Here is a 22,086-nt window from a genome sequence, read left to right on the forward strand (position 1 = left end):
ATGAATTAATACTCCTATTGTCTCTACTCTGGGAACTTGATGAACCGCTTTCTACTGTACAACAATGCAGAGAAATTGTAGTAATTTGTGTATCTGATCCATAATTCATGTGTTTGTTCATTGTTAAATTGCTAATATGCACTCGTACAGTAGTAGGGACATACACATAATCTATCTTCGAGTAAGGGTTTTATGAATCTGCTTTGTATTCATGTTTTCTGACAAATTCTAATTAAAATATTGCAAAGAAAAAAAGTAATATTAATCTCAGAGGTTGTTTCACAATATAGATACACCAGTGGAAGTAGCGAAACAAAGAAGACAAGTCACACAGCAACAATGTACGTTTGATTGGGAAGGTAGAGGGTTCTGAAAAAGGAAAGACAAAGAGGTACATCAGATTAGTGGTGAAACAACTAGTTTCAGTGAGGTATAAATTAGAATCACGAGTATTAGACAACTAGACCTAACCTAAGATTTTAGAGCACCTGCACCCAGAGAGATGGCAAAGTGAAAGATTAAGGAGAAAGCTTACCAATTTCTAGCGATCTCACTAGGGGTGGCCCAAAATTCCGCTCTGCTGGTGGAGTTTGTGGAGTTTTGCACACTATGCGTTCTGCTTGGAGCCCAGAGTTCTGGCAAAACTCCACCAACTGCAACGTGGTGGAGATTTTTCTCGCACATGACTCGCCAACGTTAGGTTGACAAGCACAAATGAGAATATGCGTCCCCTAGCGTGATCATTCGGCACTAGAACATCTCCCAGCGACATTTCTCAATGCTGGCGGTCGCAGCACGTTGCGACTGTTTGCATTTAGAAAGCTGTAGCGAGAGTAAAAATTATACACGAGCAGCAGAAAGAAGCAATGCCCTCTGATGCGCTGCATGGTGCCATTTGCGCTGATTTTACAGCATGGAACAAGCTCCTGGAGGTTAAAATCAGTGCAAGCAGCGTGACGTGCCAAATTATCCGCTCACAGAACTCCACGGAATTTTGTGCAGTTTTTATGTAAGCCCGTGGATCTCTGCGGAGTGAAACTCCACAAGTTCAGCCCACCCACACTTCTCACTTGATAATAGGAGGGTGCATAAAGGATAACACTAGTAGAAGAAAACACTTTGAGATTTCTCATATGCCATTTTGAACAAGGGATTCAGGGGATTAGATTTTGAAAAGGATCTACTTTTTTTCATTACCCTGTGCAGGTTACAGATATATATAACTGGCTGTAGAGCAGGAGCGGCTCCTCCGTTTGAACGAAGGAGCATCGCCTCGCCTGCGTTGAGCACAGCAGGCACACATGAATAAGGAAAATGGGATGTCAATGCCATTTTACTTAAACACTGCAGTGAGATGGCAAGGGGCAGGGCTGAATCCTGCAGTGCGCATGTCGGATTGACTGGCTCTATTGCTACGGCCAGCCCGACATTGTTCAGTGAGCACCCAACAATCCCATGGCTGTGAAACGGCTCAGGGATTGCCGGCAGAGGACCCCAGCCTCAAATTAAACTCTGGTTTAGCCTGCTCCCACCTATCCTGGAGCTGCTGTCAGCATGAGAGCAGCTCCAGGATTGGGTGTATTGGTGTTCACTGAGCAGGAAGGAAATCCTTCCTTTTCCAGCTCATTAACGCTGATTGGGGAGATAGGTGTGAACTTGAGGGAGCAGTATATGGTGATTTTGGCCAATTTTTTTATAGTTGTAGCCGCCACTGCTGTAAAGTGAATGGGGTGGTCAAGAAAAGGAGCGAAAGTGGCAAGTATTATTACGAGGTTGAAATTGTGCATAAAAATCAGAGGAGGCGAGTTGGTGAAAAGGGGTTTAGAACAAAGATCAGTCTGGTGCATTGTTATTAGTGTTTTAACTGTTGGGAATCTGTTAACTTGGGAAGGAAGTACTTGGATGATATCATTTGCTTCTTAAACCTCTTCAGTGTGGGATGTCTGTATTTTGATATCCAAATATTTTCTTCTCGTAGTTGATATCAATGTCTGAGATGAATGAGGAAGGGGTGTGTTGCTCTGAGGACAACTATATAGCACCTGCATACATGCCATATCTGTGTATGGTCTGAATTTCAATGACCTAGACATTTTTCCCACACACCTGTAACAAACATTACTGACTTTTTAGAGAGACTTCCTGTTGTACATGGCTATTTCAAAGGTATGTTAGAAGGAGTTAACAAAATGTTCTGGCACTTGTAGCGAGAACCGTGTTGACAGGATGAGAACAGACAAAATGAAGTGTTGAATAAGACTTGATTACAGTCCCACAACTCGCATCCCAGAGAAACTCATCACAGACCCGCTGGCCTTAAAACTCCCTTGCCATACATTAGTTCTGCAGCCATCCATTGCGACAATAGAGGAGACAAGTGAGGAGGCCCTGAGATGACACCAGCTATACATCCAGTATTCCACACGGAAGGAAAAGGGACTGATACAGTTACGTCCAGATGGGGTTACTGTGCATGCAGGAAAACACGTAAAAAGCGCAGGCGCGGAGCAGGGGCCAGGACATAGGAGCGACTGAAGCATGGCCACAATATAAAGTGATAGCAACAACAGGAAATGACGCAGGAGCCACAGCGAAGGAGGACATGTCGAAATCAATTTATATGGAGCTTCCCAACTTCGAAATCTTACGAAGGGATTGTGGTATTTCAGTATTTGGGAGATATAATATTTCCCTCTGCCTTGGCTGATTCAGTCTGGTGGTAGGCAATGTATCCTTGCTTTACCCTTGTAAGCCATGTATTAGTTTCTTCCATCATATCATTTATTTATTAAACAGTAAACCTCCATGCCACCTGGCTAAGTGTTTCCAGTGGAATATGAAATTTATTTTTGACACTTTACTGGCAAGGCTTGTGAACTCCTAACACATCGGTGAGGAATACGCTTCCTTTAGTCTGCAGCCCGATCACACTTTAGTAAAGTCTCAACCGATTGTTGATCGATGTGCTGAAGTGCACTGCAAAGTGATGTGAGATCCGTGGACTGTGATTCATCACACAGGTCATTCAGTAGCTCTGATGTCCATTTCGGGTCCAATCCACTGGTTTTCTTAAACTTTCTGCAGTCTGTCTTTCAGCCATTATTTTCTTTCTCTTGGCCAAAGAGGTACAGCTGTGGCAGTCTCTCCAAAATCCCTTCGTGTTTTCATTGCTTTTAGTCGTGGCCCCGCTGACCAGTTGGCAGTAAATTTTGTTTCCTAACACCAGGTCCAAATGTTATGACGTCTGAAAAAATATGTATATGTCCATGCAATGGAACTGTTCAAAAGCCTGAGGTTCACCCAGCTCCACAGATGGTAGAAATTTGTCATAATGTTCTCATGTCATCATGGAATTTTACTGCACACACACACTTCTTAACTAAGCTTCACCCGGCGAATAATAACATTACTAAAAATCCACTTCTAAACGGAGCATTTGATGGCACCAATTGTGCGATGGCTGGCATATTCCCAAAGCAATTAGTAATAATCATATTCTAAATCATAATAACAATTATAATATTAATCATGGTTGTTATACTCTGATAATAATTTAGTATACTATTTTAATTCAGTGCCTTAAATTCAATGGGGGGTTTGGCGGGATAAATGAATAGTTACCTGTCAATCTAGATTATTAAAAAGCACATTACGCTCTGAACTTAAAAAAAGAAATACAATTCCAGGCTCTCTGCTCATTAACTCTGAGTGAGGAGGTTGAGCTATGACTGCTCTTGAAATATGAGCAGGGCCCCTGGAAATATATACCAGGGGACCACCAATTTATGTTCAGGATTGACCAAATTATGCAGCAATGAAAGGCAAAGTATGCAGCATAATACTGCACAATTTTTGATATTGTGAGACTGTTTTAAATGTATATTTTTGTGCAGTAATAATGTGTGCAATTTTACACATGATCGTGCATAAACAGATTGAATTAATATACCCACAATTGAAACAAATTTCATATGATGTATAGTAGTGACGTTATTAATGTATTTTAGTTAGGCCACATGCCTGTATAAATCTCCATTTTGAACAAGATGGATGCCACCTACGTTTGCCCACTATGCACACATCCTATCCCCACAGACTTTGCAGGACAGGGTAAACTGATAACATAACAGTTTATTTTCACTGTAGTAACTGCCTTGCTAGTGTTGCACATGCAATGGCGCTGATGTAAGATTGCAACAAGTATCTATCTCATTGGTTTCTTTACTGGTCCCATTCATTGGGAGAAGGTTGTATTGTCTGAATGTTTCATATTTGTTTGAACATGTCCACATAAGATTAGTATAGAGGGTGCTGAATAAGTGTTTTTAGAAATGGGATAGTGTTTATGTATTTAGGTGATGACGTGTATTATTCTTGTGTTTTGATTTGCTAAAGAAATGATATTTCTGCTAACATCACGATGATTCTGCAGCTTTTCTAATTTACTATGCAAGAAATGTGTATAAAAAACCCTTGATTTTGGGGGCGAGGCAGAAGCCTTTCCTATTCTACTAGGGATGCTGCCCAATTTCTTATGATTTTGCTGCCCATTGAGACTTGGAAAATGTTCAGATTTTTAAATACTCTGTATAACTTTGCATCCAACAGCCTTCATCATGGCATTGGCTCTGTCTGACTCGTTCTGAATTTTTGTAATAAAATCCTTGTAACTTTTAATTGATCTAGAACTAAATTGTAGAGTGGGCCCAATTAATTAATTAACTGTTTGATGTTTGGAACGATGCATTAATGTGGGGACACTGTCTCATAAAATTGAGGGTTAACACCCTATCTGATCCAGTAAAATGTGCTACAGCTGAATGAGGTACATTTTCAGGTGTATGAATTTTGGGGAACAGCTTTGTTCCCACAGAATTATTACTTAATCCTTTTTACATATGGTGATACTGTCTGAGCAAAGATTTCACATCATTAGTGCCAGTTTAAGAACCAACTAAAGAAATAAGCAACTGAAAGATGACCAGTTAATCTTTGTGAAGGGTCTGCCTCTACGCAAACACATTGTGCCATGTTTTTAGTAACGTTTGATCTGTTTGAGCTAGAAACAATTGTTTGTGTTAAAATTTGCAGATTATGGAGCAGATGATACAGTATGTGGCAAATGCAGCAAATACTTAATTATGTGAAAAAAGAAGTGGCCGCAGAATCGCATAATTCCAGTGGCCCTGAATATGAGACATGAAAGACCAGGAACACAGTGCTGCTTCTGCTCTGTCACTATGAGTAAAAGCAACACTATCCAAATGTTAAACACTTTAGGAAAAGAAAAAAATGATAGCATGCTTTTCATTTTTTTAAAGGGAAAAACATTTTGTACACCAATAATGCAATAATAATACGTTTTTGCACATAGTGCTTGGTAATGCAAATTTGCCTTTTTAATAAGGTTGTATATTGGCAGGCGTTACTAATACCCAACTCAGGGCCATATGTAGGTAAATTACATTTACCGATTCTTAAATACCGAATTTTACCGATTCGGTATTTATGAATCGGTAAATGTAATGTAGGTAAATAATTACCGATTCGGTAAATATCGGTATTTAAGAATCGGTATTTACCGAATCGGTAATGGCAACTGGCTTCCCATTCATTCCTATGGGCCTGGAGGCCCATAGGAATGAATGGGAAGCCAGTTGCCATTACCGATTCGGTAAATACCGAATCGGTAATTGGGGAGGCAGTATCATGGGTGGCAGGGTGTCACATTGACACCCTGTTGCACCCCTGATTCGTCCATGTGTGCACATGTGGCGCATATACATGCCCTAAGGGCATGTATGTCTGCCACATTGCACACTTCAAATTGCACAATAATGCTTTTTTACAGGTATTCGTCATTTACCATCAACTTTTAGTTGGTGGTAAATAACGAATCCACACACCAACGAGACACTCCCCCTACATATCATTTCAGGATTCGGTATTTACCGAATCGGTAAAATTACCGATTCGGTAATTTTACCGATTCGGTAAATTACCGAATCCTGAAATATGCCCCCTACATAGCAAAAGCCTAAATACCGGTCGGTAACGGGATATTTACAGAAAATCGTCCGTTACCGACCGGTATTTGGCTTCCTACATATGGCCCTCAGTTATACTCTTAGTTGACCATGAATGATTAAAAGACTGACTTGGCTGAACAACAGGTCCTGCAGTTTTCCCAAAGATCTCAACTGCTGTAACTGGGCCATTGTGGTTTGACCAGGGGTATTATAAGCTACCTCTTCAGCTAATTTGGTGCGGACCGAGCGCCATTAACCGTCACTCTTGCCAGCGGCCTCTCATATAGTAGTTCAACCTGTTATCTACATTGGGCCATGAATTCCATCCTCTTCAAGACCTAAGGCCATTCCTGGGTGTCAAAGGCCTTCACTGCCTCTAGCGATAGGACTCCTTTTAGTTCTAGCACCCTCTTCATGTATTCCATACAGCTATATAGTCACCATTTGGTAAATCTAGTATGTCTGTGGGACATGAATCCCGATCCATCAGGGTGTGCCAAGGTGGTGATCACCTTGCTGAACAAGGTTAACACTACTTTTACCAAGACCATGACCGCCACAGTAACTATAAAAATAGGCCTGCAAGAGGCACAGTCATCTGGCAGCCAACCTTTCTTAAGTATTGCCACAATCATGGTCAGGCACAAACACACAATCCCACAAATTACAATAATAGGTATAGTAGATAAGGGGTTTGGAGTTGGTCACCGACTCTGACAAAACCAGGAAACAGAAGTTCACTGTGCTGATTCTTGTTAGGCCCTATTGAAAGGAGGTGGATATTGTTTTATCAACTGTAATTTAGTACAATTTTGTAATTTTACAGCTATATGCATGATGATTGCTAGTTTATGCACACTTCAGTAGGCATATGTTGCATATAGTGTCGAGCCATTTGCACAGGCTACGGGCCTTATGGGTGGATTGGGAAACGTTATGTCAGATTTCTTAGGCGTGATCTGTTTATAACAAAAAGAGATAACAAAGCAATTAGATCTTACTTACTTATTTAGAAGAGCATGTGTTAAAGGCAAAAGGCTTTTAGGGGTAATTGTTATTACACTGTGCTAAAGCCTAGAGAAAGGTATGTATCTTGTTACATGGAATGTCACAGATAAGCTTATTAGGTAAGGGTGTTGGTGCTGGTGACCCACCCGAACAAACTATGGGGGTAGACAATTTGCACTATGATAATCCTTATTAGGCTCTATCAATAAGTGCTTTATATTTTTTTGAGAAATCCATTTTGAACAGATTTGTAATTGTATTATGGTATACCTGATGCTTGCCTTGTGGGAAGACTTATAACCAACATAGTAGGTCTGAGATGGCTATGGTCACAAGCCAATGATAACAGCTAGAGGCCTGATAGGTTCAATAGGATAAACTATTTCTGATGCCATAGATCTGATCTGTTTATTATGAAAAATTATGATAAACGCTGTAGGCCTGACATGTTGATTGTGAAATGCATGTGTTAAGGTAAAGGATTAAACCTGCATATAGGTATTTTGTTAAATGAAATGTCACAAATGACCTTTGTAGGGCAGGAATTTGATGTTAGTTGCAGCTTCTGACAAACCCGGCCACATGCTTGCTGCTGATTTCACCTGCAATGCGGTTCATCCCACGTGATCAATTCCTCTAAACAAGACCAGAGGCCGTATCACACAAAGTGCCCCGGAGGCGAAACAGGCATTTGTGCACACTTTGCACTCCTGGGGAACGCTGATATTACAGAAGGGCCCGCAGATGCTTGTGCAGCCCCTTCCGTAATACTGAAAGCACTGGCATACATACAGCACCAGCGCTTTCCTAAGATGGCGTTCACCAATTTGAATGGGGGCCTGGCCCCATGCAAATGAGGGAATCCCTTTGCCTCTGTGTCCGTGCAGTATTATGGATGTGGGAGCAGAGGCAAAGAAGCTGTCAGGGGACGCACTGACAGGGCACCACCGAAAAGGTGGTGCGACTGTCAGTGTGTCCCCTGATAGCAGATCTCAGGAGAACTATGGACCCTCCAGACATCCCCTTGCAGGCGTGTGCAGTCACTCACTGCAGCCACCTGCAAGGGGATCTCTAATTCCCTTTAATGTGCAGGCTGGGTTGCCGCCTACACAGTGAAACACAGAGCGGCTGCTTCAAAGCCGCTTAGGTTTTCAACTGAATGTCCTATCCCCAGGGCAGTGAGAGTTTGCGCTTGCCCTGGGGGCAGCACATTCTATGTAACAGGGCGCACTTTCCCTGTTTCCACTGACACACCTGTTTTAAGGTGTCTCAGGCGCAAACAGGGAAAGTGCGCCCTATTCATAATAGGGCTAGAGGGTGGAAGGCTGTTGTATATAGCGTATTATTGTTTTACCATTCCAAGAAGACCAACACTTTGGTTCTATACGTGGCGGCCATGCTGGAACTTTAAAGCCATTATAGACTACTTACAAAACTTCTGCCAGACGGCCACCCACTGCTATGTTCAGTTTCGTTATTGCAAGTATATGCCAGCCGTGTTTAGACATCAGCAGAATTTCTTTTTTCTACTTGTATTGTTTTATTGTATTGTGCATATGTGGTAGAATGTGCGTGTATTTTATTTTGATTGTGTCAGTGGGTGAATGCAAGAATGAATCTATGGATGGATGAATGGATGCATGAGTGCAAACATGAGAAACAGAGTAGATGTATGATGACCTACTGAGTCACTTTCATTGATAAGCGAGACCTATTGGTATGCTTGTTAAATCATCTATATCTTGTTCATGATTATGCACATCTTCTAGCTGCAGATAATGTGAAATTATTGTGGAATATACAATGAGAAAAACAGACAAATTTGCAGCTTGAAATGTTCTCCAAACTCCTATTCTAACCACTCTAATTCAAGCGTCCATCAAAGCTAGTCTTGTGCTTTAGAATGAGTGGCTACATACACATAGATTGCTTGTCTAGTTTTGGCCTCTGGCAGTGCAATGAAAACATTGCATCATATGGCTTATCAGCCTCTAACTGTAGAGTTTCAGAATAGATAATTCAGTAAAAGAGGAATCGAAAGGATAATCTTCCCCATACGCTGGGTCTAACAGCATGCACTGTGAAGTCACCACTTAACTGTAGAAAATAACCATCAGTAGTGTAGTGATATAAATTTCTTATTACAAGTGAGTATCAGTGCTAAAAAACCTATTGCCCGCCTTAGTCAATGTGAAAAGTAAACCACTGAGCAGAATTACCACTGAACATTATTAATAGACATCCACATTTATTAGATGATAAGGAAGCATTTTTTGGTAGCAAAGTTTATTGTACTCCTCAAGGTTTTTACACAAAATCAGGAATATTATCTACAGGATGTAGTGATGCAATATAGAATGTGGTCATAACCACATATAGAATGTTACTGTCTGAATTCATGTTCAGTTGCAGGGAACAGAGCTGAGGGCAAGGCGTTGAGGGTGTCAAAGTATATTCAATAAATGTATTTGGCACTACAAGATTGTCTCTGTGTCATCACACAGAGAACCACACATTCTGAAAATTACTGATGATAAACTGTTTTGCTTAAATGTTTACAATGAAATACAACATGCATATTAGCCAGTTTATTTGCACAGGGCATAAGGAGTAATCTACCAAGAATCAAAAAGAAGATCACTGGGAGGGTGATAGAGTGTGTGGCTGTGTATTATTACATAAATAAATACAAATACTCCTTAATGTTAAGTAAAAGGATATTGTAGGTCACCCCAGAGTTCTGTGATCCATTAATGAAGTCGGCCTCTGACTTGAGGCTGTCTGTGATCCTAGTAAGCATCTGTTACTTCCAATATCCTTATAAAATATGTCGGTCTCATAAATTGGACCAATCAAAGATGAGCCTACGATAATAATAAAAACCCAATGAAGGGATTAGGTTTGCGTGGATTCTATTTATATTTAGTGGGAGTGGAAGCATTTATAGAAATATACCAGCCCGATCATCTCGAAAACAAAACTTTGCAAAACCAAAATTGACTGCTAAATTATTGCTTTTCCTATTTCCGTAAGCTTTTTCTACGAAGTACTAATTTGTTATAGAGAACATAGAATTGTGCGGAATGCATTTTAGATCTTGGAATTAAACTATTGTTATTTTATTAATTTTGCGGTATTCTATGTAAAATAGCCAGACACCAAGGATCATAACAATGCTAAACATACAGGAGGCAGAAAGCATCTCTCAAATTCATTCAAAAAATTGCATTCCCAAGCTAAAGACTTTAACCCAATAAAAATCTAATGACATTACCCAACAAGAACAAATAAACCTTTATAGAAATGAGTCGCCATTATACCAAAAACAAATCCTATACTACATCAGTTAATTTTAAGCTATAAATAATGTTAAGTGTTATGCAGATAATAGGGACAATGTGAGTATTTGATAAAGGAAAGCTTGCGTACTTATTTGCAGTTTCATATAGTGTGTACTAGACACGGGTGTGTCAGAGTACTTTACATTCTTTCCTAGGAAAGTTACTACATTAAGTGTATAAGGGAAGTTATAGCTTAAGATAAAAGTTCAGTCTTCACAAAGCAAAGAGGTATAAATGGACTTAATCTAGGAGATATTTGAATCATTAAGGGGTATAAGTTGAGCTTACATATAAAGTAATGAAGCATGAATGTGTCTAATTAAGTAGGTATTTCTGAATCAATAGGCATTTTAACAGTGGCCGCTCCTCCGCTAAGGCAGAGGAGCGTCGCCCCACTGCTGCAAAGCAGTGAAAGAAAGAACAAATACAATAATAACTTGAGGTTATTGACATTGTATTTGTTCCTGCTGTATAGCTTTGCAGGGCGGGCGGGGCTACACTGCTCTCAAAGCAGGGGAGGAGTGGTTTGCCCACTCCAAGTGCGCAATGACTGTTTAGCCGGACCTCTGGGGCCGTCAAAACAGTCATGCGTACTTCGCATGTTCTCCATGTAGTCTGCATTATAGCCTGCGTGGAGAACATGCCCAGGCCCCCATTCCCTTACTGAGCGCCGATCCATGGCGCTCAAACCACTCTCAATGCTGCATTGCAGCGTTGTGATTGGCTTAGGGGAGGGAGCCTGGCTGCTTCCTGTTACGGCCTCGGAGAGGAGAGACTGAGATTGCGATTCCCTATTTTGCGAATGCCTTTTGGGATGATACATCCCAATAGGCTTTTTACTGTTCGCAGAATCAGCCAGTTTGTGACCGGTAAAAGGCTTGATACATCTGGCCCTGTGCGTGATGCAGGCAACTTACACTCTCCCTTCAATAGGGATCCAGTTGAGGGTGAGGAGTATTGAAGTGATGGACTCAAAGCGTTTGACTCCTGTGATCTGTTTGGCTGCAGCAGTGAGAGGTGCCTTCATTGGGGCTACATATATTTTAGGGATTCCAGTGTGCAAGGCATTGCCATAATAGAGTCTCAATATGACTGCAACGTGTTTTACATTTTGTAAATCTGGTTCTAGAATGAAAACTGTAATGTTTCTGAGGTTTTTGAGTTTGGTTATAATCATTCTTTGTTGTGGCAATTATATGCGCTCAGAGGTTAACATTATTGTTGAGATGTTGTGCAATCAATGGTTTTGACTTTGTATTTAGTACATTAAGACTGGTCCAACCAATCTCGGATCCAAGTTGAACTGTGAGGAGGAAGACGAAGAGGAATTCTGTTTTCAATGGGTTAAGCTTTAGGTGGTTGAACAATTCCCAGGCTTGTATGTTCTTTAGAGTTTGGTCTAGGAAATGTGTGTCTTTTCTGAGATGAAACTTTTAGCTCTAGCTAGGTTTCATCAGCATAAAGATAATAGGAGAGGTTTAAGTGTTTAAGGAGTGTGGTCAAAGGTTCAAGTACAGGTGGAAAAGAACTGGGGATTTCATTGATCCTTGTGGTGTCCTTTGGATACCCTCTGAAAGAGACTTTGTCAGTTGAATTAGTTGAATGCAATAATTCAGGCAAGAGTTAAACCAACTTATGACTGGACCATTTATCCTCATTCTTTCCTTGAGACTGTTTAGTAGAATAATATGGTTGACCTGTCGAACACCATGAACAGATCTAGGAGTATGAGAAGGCAGGAATAGCCCTCTGTCCAGGAGTCGAAAAGCATTGTCTGTGATCTTTAGAATGGCTGTGTCTGCACTGCAGCTATCTCTGAAGCATGATTGGAAACGGTCTAGCTAATGGTGGTCGCTGATGTATTGACAAAATTGTTCAGAATTTTTGTTTTGCTAGGAGTGGGAGATTTAAAATAAAAATAAAGTGTAGTAAGCTGCCTTATTTTGAGACAGTTTGGAACTTCGCCTTGGACTTGCATGGGGTTGATCAGCTGAATCAAGTGACGGCTAATCTATTTAATAATTGTACCGGACATAGGGTCCGCAAAGTGTGGGTGCTATTGAATTACCCATTATCTTGATGATCTCACTCTGGTTTACTTTTTTTAAATGCACTCTATTAATCACTGGTCTTTGAGGGTGGGGAATGAGGGATTGGCAGTCTACTGAGTTTCTTGGTAACAAAGGTTCTACCTTTATTATCTTCACAGCAAAGAACGCAGATACTTCCTCACACCTTTCATTCTGAAGTACAGGAATAGATCCAGAATTGTGTCTCCCTAACACCTTGAATGCCAACAGTGATATGAATTGACCTTCCCTGTATAAATGGCACAATTTAAAAAGCCTTAGTTTATTAAACTTTGAAATTCCTTTGAACCCAAAGGACAGGGGAATCATAGGACAGCTGAATCTCGGGTGAGTATAATAAAGGGAGTGACAAAATAGTGTGATAATTTATGTAATGCCAAAACTGTACAGGCCATTGGGCTCATCTGTCTCACAGGTCTAATATTATCTCCCACAATCCTGGTAGTTAGTGGACATGGGTCTGCTATTGCTCTCTAAATCATCACAGGTGGAGACTCAAGTGTATTTCTAAACCAATACCTGCTGTATTGTGCCTGAGCAATATCAATAACTGGGACCGACAGGCCTCCCTTCTTGTAATGCAAAGTGAGTGTTTTACAACTAACCCCGCTGCCCACCCAAATTAGTCTGGACACTGTTGATTTGAAATGATTATGGGGATTTGTGTGCAATGGAAGGGGAATATTACAGAAAAGGTACAGCAATCTTGGTAGTACTATCATTTTAATTAGTTTGATCCAAGCTACCGGGAAGCAGTATCCATCTAGCTATATCATTTTGTATTATGGAGAATGTTTCCTGAAATGTTCACGTACTGCTGCTTCGGGGTCCCTATGCACTATGATCCCCTGCTATCTGATGAGGTTTTCTCTTCAAACCAGCGGATAGTCAAGAGATGATTCTTGTGGGCCTGCTGTCAGAGAGAAGATTTTGGACTTGTTTTAGTTTACATTTAAACCACACATACTGAGATAGATCACTATTTCTCTGAGCACTGGGTGCAGGTTAACATCAGGTTATTCGATACACAATAGGATGTCATTTGCATAGAGAGAAATCAACGTATTGCGGCTGCCCTTATAAATACCTCTTTCTGTATGATATTCAGAGATAATGGAAGCTAGGGAATCCATAACTATCAAAAACAATAGCGGTGTATGTATCTCCTCAGATAAGAAACAGCATAATCCATTGGACAAAGCTGACCCCAACCTCCAGCTGTTCTATTGTTTTCAACATGAAGTCACAAGACAGTAAATCAAAAGCCTTTTCAGCGTCTTGAAAGGTGGCAGCGGCAGGCAAATCGGTGGTCCATTTGGTGCTTTACACTAAATACCAGTCACAGATTTAGGCTCCATGACCTCCCCGTCACTGATCAGCCCGACATAATGGCAGTAGTAATTTAACTAGAATTTTGGCCTAGATTTTCACATCTCGATTAATCAGAGACAATGGTATATATGAGAAGCACTGCGAGGGTGGCCGCCCGGACTTGAGCAATGGTATTTTCAGAGCCTCACAATGAGTACGGGGCATCATGCCTCCGACCTTTGCTTCTTTGCACATTTTTAACACATGGGGCACTAAAAGGTACCTATTTTATTTATATAATGTGTTACACAAGCCGTTTAGTATGCACAAAAGGTGTCTAATATTTAACCATCTGCACACACTGTTGTGCCCACATCCATGGCTACTTTGATAATGCTGTTTGATGCCCATTGGGGCCTGATCAATAAGGTTAGTGTTGTGCCAGGCCAATCTCCCTCCTCATAGAATCTTTAAACTACATATTTCCTCAAACGGCACCAGCCGGACGTAGTGCTCATGCAAGAAACACACTTGATGGGGAATGTCTGTCAGGCCCTCAATAGATGTGGCTACACCCTAGCAGCACACTCAGGTTTCACCTCGGGATCGAGGGGGGTGGGGATACTCCTGCGTCGCTCGCTGCCCCTCCACATCGACCTCACCAAAACGGACCCGCAGGGCCGCTTCACGGCTGTATCTGGACGTTGGGAGGGCCGCACGCTTAATTTACTATCCGCATACGTCCCGCCTGGCCTGGGCACGTTTCTCCTTTCCCTTCCCGAGGGTCAGCTGGTGCTGGGAGGGGACTTTAACGCAGTGGTGTCGGGAACCTGAGATAGGCAGCCCCCCAGAGACCTGCCCCAGGGGCAAGGGTGGTTGGCGGACTTTCTTGAGGCCTTCGGGCTTACGGACGTCTGGCGCCTGCTCCACCCCACTGATAGCCAATTTACTTTCTTTTCGGGGGCGCATCATTCCTTTTCAAGACTTGACTACATCCTTACCCTGCTGCAACACGATATGGTGGTGCTGGAGGCAGAGCTCCTGCCTAGAGGCATTTCCGACCACTCGCCGATCCGTACACACATAACCTTTGGGAATAGCCGGGAGGGCTGCATAGCACCAATAAACGCCTGGCACCTCAAACATGAGGACACCAGGAAGCATATCTCTGACTCCATCTCGCACTACTTCGCTGAGAATGCTAGATCGGTTGCATCCCCCGTCACGCTGTGGGAGGCATTCAAGCCCGTGATAAGGGGGGAGGCGCTGTCGGCCATAGCGGCGAGACGGCGAGAGCGAGGCCGTCAGGTCACGGCACTGGAGGCGGAATTGGAGGTACTGGAGAGGGAGGCGCCGGACAGTGGGGACCAGGAGGTCAGGCACACACTGCAGTTAAAGGCGGCGGAGTACAAAGCACTGGTGACCCAAGAAGCTCAGACCGTGGCTCGTCACAGGCTTGGTAGAATATACGATCAAGGCGACAAAGCCGGGAAACTTATCGCCTGGCTTGAGAGGAAGCAACAGGCCGGCAAGGTGGTGCCGGAGTTGCGCACCGAGTCGGGGATCATAATTACAGAGCCCCGGGAAATAGTCGAACAGTTTGCTAGTCATTACCAGCAGGTCTACAGGCGTGAGTCAGACCGGCCGGAGGAGGACTCCATGAATCTCCTCACCGATATCCGCCTGCCCACCCTATCGGAGGCAGACCAGGTGGCTCTGGACAGCCCGATCACCGAGACCGAGCTGCAGCGAGCGATAGCAGACCTCCGCCCTGGTAAGGCGCTTGGTCCCAATGGCATCCCAATAGAGATTTATAAGCTCCAGCCGGACGTCACTAGTAAGCACCTGAAACTCATGTTCGACCGTAGCAGGGAAATGGGGGTGCTGCCCCGGGACCAACGGATAGCGACCATTTTGGCAATACCAAAAGAGGGGAAACCCAAAGAATCCTGTGCGTCCTACAGACCAATTTCGCTTTTAAACGCGGAGCCCAAAATTCTGGCGAAGACGCTGGCCAACAGGCTTAAGTCGGTGCTCCCCTCATTGGTCCACCCCGACCAGTCGGGGTTCATGCCCCACCGCAACACGGCCCTTAACATCAGGAGACTGAATGGTGTACTAGGGCAGTGCCACAGACTACAGGAGGACGCGGTGGTGGTCTCCTTGGATGCCACCATGGCCTTCGACACCTTGGAGTGGCCGTATATGTTCGCGGTCCTGCGCAAACTGGGCTTTGGACCTCACTTCATCGCTTGGGTGCGCCTACTGTATGCTGAACCCCTTGTGCAGGTGCTGGTAAACAATAAGCTGTCGGAGGTTTTTACGCTGGAAAGAGGGACTAGGCAGGGCTGCCCCCTCTCCCCCCTTCTCTTCGTCCTCTCCCTGGAACAACTTGCGGCCTGGATTCGGCAGACGGTCACTTTGAAGGGCATAGCATGGGCGGAGGGGTGGGAGGATAGAATATCCCTCTACGCAGATGACATACTCCTTTATCTTTGTCAGCCGCGAAGGTCGATAATTGTGGCACTCGACATCTTTGCTAGTTTCGGTCGCAATTCTGGATACCGGGTTAACTGAGCCAAATCACACCTATACGTCCTGCATGGGGACCCTCCGAGGCTCCCAGACACTTGTCCTATCAGGGTTGCAGAGGACGGGTTTAAATACCTGGGAGTGTACATCACCGCTAATAAGGCTCTGTTGTACGAGCACAACCTCAAGCCGCCGTTGCTTCGGCTCCAGAGGGAGGCCAAATCCTGGCAGCACCTACCACTGTCCTTACTGGGCCGGGCAGCCCTATTTAAGATGCTAGCGCTCCCACGGTTTCTCTATGCGCTGCAAAATTACCCGGACTTGGTTCCGAACAGCTACTTCGTAGCTATCGAGGCCGCGCTGCGCGACCTCCTCTGGGCTGGGTCAGCCCGAATCTCACTGGCCAAGCTCACGCTGGGGTGGTACGATGGCGGTATAGCCCTCCCCGACATCCGCAAATATTATTGGGCAGCCCACCTATCCGCGATCAATCAAGGGACTTACGGAGACGGGAACGATCCAGCCTACGGTATGGACAGATGGCTGCTTCACGGGGGGAACTATGAAATAGCACTTTACTCTAGGCGAGGTATACGCCGGCTCACCGGACCTACACTCCACTCGGTACAGATATGGCGCGTCGCTCAGAGGAAGCTCGGCTGGTCAGGAGTCCTCACTATGGCCACGCCACTTTGGGCCTCCGAAACATTGGGCAATCTGGGACACACCAAGGGGTTCCGCAACTGGGACCTGATCGGCATCTCCCAAATCAAGGACATCTGGGGCCCTACAGGGATCGGCACGTTTGCCCAATTGCAAGACGCGTATGAGCTGGCGCAAACCGAATACTTTCGATACTTGCAAGTGCCTCACTCCCTACAGGCTAATATCCCTCCGGAGACCAAACTTCCACAAGCCTCCCCGCTCGAAGATAGGTTGCTGGATGGCCACCTCACAGAACGCGCCATATCCCTCACCTACAAAAAACTTATCAATAACCCCCCCGATATGCTCCTTCCCCTCAGGAACAAATGGATTGCCGAAGGGGCTGGAGATAGACGATGAGGAGTGGCTTTATGCCTTGGCCTCCCCGCGTGAGGTCGCGATATCAGCCCGACTGCGACTTATCCAACTGAAGATCTTACATAGAGTCTATATCTCCTGTACGAGGCTCCACATGATGGGGAGGGCGGACACAGTGCTCTGTAGGAGGGGCTGTGGCGGTACGGGTACCTTCTTTCATGTGTTGTGGGATTGCCCGAAGATTCAGCGGTACTGGAGACGGGTGGTGCGGTGTATGGAGGAGGTATGGGAGGCGGGACTCCGCGTGGAGGCGAAGAGGTGCCTCCTCATTATATGGGAGCCAACGGACCTGCCACCAAAAGGGAGACTTTGCGTGACGCTCGGGCAAGTGGTAGCGAAGAGGAACATAGCCAGGCTTTGGGGAAGTCCTATTCCACCCAAACTCTAAGATTGGCACAGAGATATGGACTGGCGCATGCTGCAGGAAAAGACTGTTTATGAGTCGAGAGCGTGCCCCCGAAAGTGGATCGAAGTCTGGTCCAAGTGGAATGATTTCAGGGGGGCATTTGTGAGCCTCCTTCCGTTGCACAGGAAGACCCCCGGGGTTTGTAAAACTCCACCGCTCTGGTGCTCCGTGTGCTAAAGAGAGGGATGCGGAGGTCGCATCACCTGGACGTGACACACATACGGTGTCTAACGTGTTGACCGTAGTTACGGGGGGTGGGGGGAGGGCAGTTTCATCGTTTGGCGCCTTTACGCCTGTTGGGGCACTATGTTTATGATGTATGGATGTATTAAAGGAAAATGAGACCTGCCAGATCCTTCGCTGCACTATGAAACGTTCGCATTGTTTAACGCCGCCGTACCCCCGGGTTGACGGCATAGGGCTGTGTGCTTTTGACGAATTGTAGAAGTATTTCCTCTGCGGCCGGCCCAATGGGTTGTAGGCTGTAAGCTGTGTAATGTGGAATCTGGAATAAAGGTCTTTAAAATAAATAAATAAATAAATAAATAAACTACATATTTCCCTAAATTCTTCACACCTCCTTGTCAGCTGTTGCATTATATTTCTTAACAAGCTCTCAGATTTCTTTGAGTATACCATTGCTCCCTAAAAGTGTGAACTAAATTTCCCTGGAACATATTTCCTTTTCAAATTTATCCATAGTGCCTCGTAGGGCCATAAAAACCTTGACTTATTTAGATATATGTATCCTTCTTACGTATGCCTTAAACGCATCCCAAACAGTCCCCAGGCTCTGCACTGAGTTTTTGTTAAGTTACCCTAGCTCTCAAGGTGGACATAGTGTATGTGGGGCCATAGCCAGATAGCACTCGTGGATATCCAAAGCAGCATTTTCCACCCATGAGCAAACTTCCATAGAAAGAAGCCAGTAGTCAAGTTGGGAGACGTCTTGGACCGATGAATTGTAGGTATAATCCATAATGTCTGGATTTCTGATCCTACAAACATCTACAAACCCGTATTGATGTACTAGTTAATACAACATTTTGGTGGAGGAATTGTGTGTGTATCTGCTGGATTTGAATGGTCCCTCAGCATCTCCAGGACTGTGTTAAAGTTTCTATGCAGAACACTGCTGGTGTCATAGGATTCTTTCCAGGTTGGCAGGAGATCACCTTGGACAGGTGGGTGCTGCAAATAGTTCACAGAGGAATGCTCTCAAATTCGTTTCCTCCCCACTGCACCTTCTGCAGTCTCCAATGACCAATAGCAGACCATGGGATGTCAAGAGGATGCTGGCGCTAGACGAAGGGCGAGACTGTTATTCCCGCTACTTTCTGGTGCCCAAAAAGGAGGAAGGCCTTCGGCCTATATTAGACATGCAACTTCTTAATGCCTTCCTATCGAAGGAAAATTCAAGATGCTCACCCATGTCTGGTTCGTAATGGGACAGGAGCATTCTCAGTATTTTGTACTTTCCTTTAGTCTCATCAGTTTGCTTTGTGTGTTCGCGAAAGTGATGGCGGTTGTGGCTGCTCATCTTGAGAGGGCTGTGGTGCCAGTCTTCCCCTACCTCAGACAGTCATCGGCCACCTCCAGACTATGGCGAATCTCCTGTCATCTTTAGGGTTCACTATCAACATGCCGAAGTCACAGCAGGATTTATTGGGCCGGCTGTTCGAGGACACAAGCGCGTGGTGGAAATTGCAGATTTAAAGAATAAATAAAAATCGGGAAGGAGGATTTTAAAAGATCGGATATTCTAGAAGAATAAGTCTATTAGTAGAAGTTTTCAAGAAGATTAAGGGTCGCAAAATCTATGTAAAGGCCACGCTGAACTCTAAACATAATGAGGAAGAGAGATTAAGTGAGGAATAGAAAATACAACTAAAAATGGATAACTACGACAAACTAGAAATTTGACATTTTGATGAGCTAAGAACAGCTAGATAAAGGGATCTCACAGCGTTAAAAGATTTAAAGAGTACAGAATCTGAATTTAGCCCTGATGACGTCCAGCAAAGGGACTAAACGCGTAGGCTGTCAAGATCATTGTATAGTGAACATGAAAATACGTTGTTGAATATACTGGAATTAAAGTGAAATACGTCACATTTGGAACATGGCCTGTTGATTGTTCTTTGGACTTATGTAATTTATGCACTGATATAGTGTGTAACACTGAGAAGACGTGCCTTTCTCTTTTATCATTACTAAGATTTCTAAAGTGTCTGGGCTCATAGAATAGCTTTTTTCCCTCGTAAAGAATGGACCGTTCTCTCATGCCTAGTTTAGTCAGTAACTGCAGTAATTTTGTTTGCCCCAGCCCTGTCACCACCACCCGCTTCTAATTAGGTGTGCCAGGGACAGGAAAGGGAGGCCTCTTTGGCTCAGTTTCACTAAATCAGATTGTACAGTGGATATGCATATACGTATGTGTTATTTGTACAGGGTGAACATAGCCAAAAGACAGCAGAGCACTGTACAAAGGCAAATGTACAGTCAACAAATGACTGGAAAAGTAGCTAGATTCTGTGACCAGAATTGAATTGCTGCTGATCATGATATTGTGTTCTTTAAAGATGTGTTCTTTTTCTTCCCAAAATTCAAGTCTGAAGGTGCTATTTAGGAACTAACATTAATGTTTCATTAGCTGGGATTATGAGCCCATCACAAATTGGTGGAGATATCCCTTCCTGCGTACATGACGGTGAATTCTGTCATCACCATTAGGTGGAGCCTCAGTTTGGCAACCCACAACCAAATGATCTGTGCTTCACTGGACAAGTTCCATAAGCAAATACTGCCCTTTTTGAGAAAGAGTAGCATGTCTGTGATCACCAAGAATATTATCCTCTCAAAATGTGGTAAGAATGCCTGGAGGAAATGCTTGATCACCCTTAGTTCTAGGACACTGATGTGCAGCAATCATTTGTAAATGGACTACAGATCGCTGGTCAAGATGCAACCCAACCTTCCAATGATTTGTCCATGATCCCAGAGAACTTCAAAATCTGTGGGCAGAAGGGGATACTTACAATCTGGTGTGGGTGACCCAGGGAGGCTTTCCTGCAGTCCATCACACCTGTGTCCACTGCCTGTGAAGTTCATCTTGCAGTGTGCCCCATCTGGGCAGATGGGCTGCAACTGGTGCCAAACATTCTGTGAAGTCTCTGGGCATAGAGCCTAGATTGAATGCAGCAGCCCAATCTGCCAGAGCCATGTTTTGATACTTGCCCATCATACATTGATGTGATACAAATGTGAATTGGAGGAACCTCCACAGTTGCCTGTGGGTGGGTTTTGAAGTAGGCATCTTTGAGTTCTATGAGTGCCCCGTGGCTGAAGGATTTCCAACCTAACATGGTGGACAATTCAAACAGCATTTGAAATTATAAAAGATTGCACGCTGGAGAAATGGTGTGTAGTGCTCAGTGCATAATGTGATGTGTTCTCTGCCCATGTGTACAGACTGCAATGTGACGTAGGTGGCTGATCTTAAAACTCACATGAAAATTAAGGTATCTTTTGAGCAGAATTTGGGCCATAATACTGAAAAGAAAACACCCTCTATTCTGAATGACTTCAAGGAAAAGCCAGGGATGGAACTGTAACATATAACTGTATCTCAGATTGTACACTGCAATTTTTTAATGCAGAGGCAACTGTTAACCCTCTCTATGTTAGACAGGAGTATATAAGGCAAAAACTAGTGTCAGAAAATATAGTGCGCCAATGTACTATGAGAATAAAGCTAAAATTAGCACGTATGATACGTATGATACTTTAATATCCACTTAAGATGTGTATATTATTAGGCAACAGGCAAATTAGAAATTACTAACCAGGTTTTGCAGTTTGGATTTTATTTGAAGGCACGTACAGGAAGAAAACTCCGTAAAAAGTGAGAACAATTGCATATATATACAGAACATATTGCTTATCGAACTATGATGCTTTAAAATGGTATTTAATAATGGAACGGATTTGTAAATATTTTTAATTTCTAAAGGTGTGCATAAAAACCTTTAGTGTCTTAATGGACATAATATTATGAAATATTCATAAGGGGGTAAGGTTCGTGGTCTTAATTCACACTCTGTGGTCCAAATTACAAGTGGGCCGGATGGGAGTGAGTGGGCATACCTCACTGCACCTGGAAATTTCCATTATCTCAGGATCAGGTATTTTCTGGGCGTAACGTACTAAATACTTTCCATCCTACCGTTCTTTTTTTTTTTTATTGGAAAAAAGCAATAATGAAAAATTGTTTTTTAGTGCATCAA

At 43.6% G+C, this 22,086-nt stretch overlaps 1 protein-coding gene across 2 annotated transcripts in view; it reads right to left on the reverse strand.

Moving 5' to 3' along the window:
- Positions 1 to 22,086, reverse strand: part of BBS9 (Bardet-Biedl syndrome 9) — a 1,933,935-nt gene that overhangs the window by 1,125,655 nt on the left and 786,194 nt on the right. The window lies entirely within an intron of this gene.

This window comes from Triturus cristatus, chromosome 5_2, assembly GCF_964204655.1.
Source record: "Triturus cristatus chromosome 5_2, aTriCri1.1, whole genome shotgun sequence".
Classification (NCBI taxonomy): domain Eukaryota; kingdom Metazoa; phylum Chordata; class Amphibia; order Caudata; family Salamandridae; genus Triturus; species Triturus cristatus.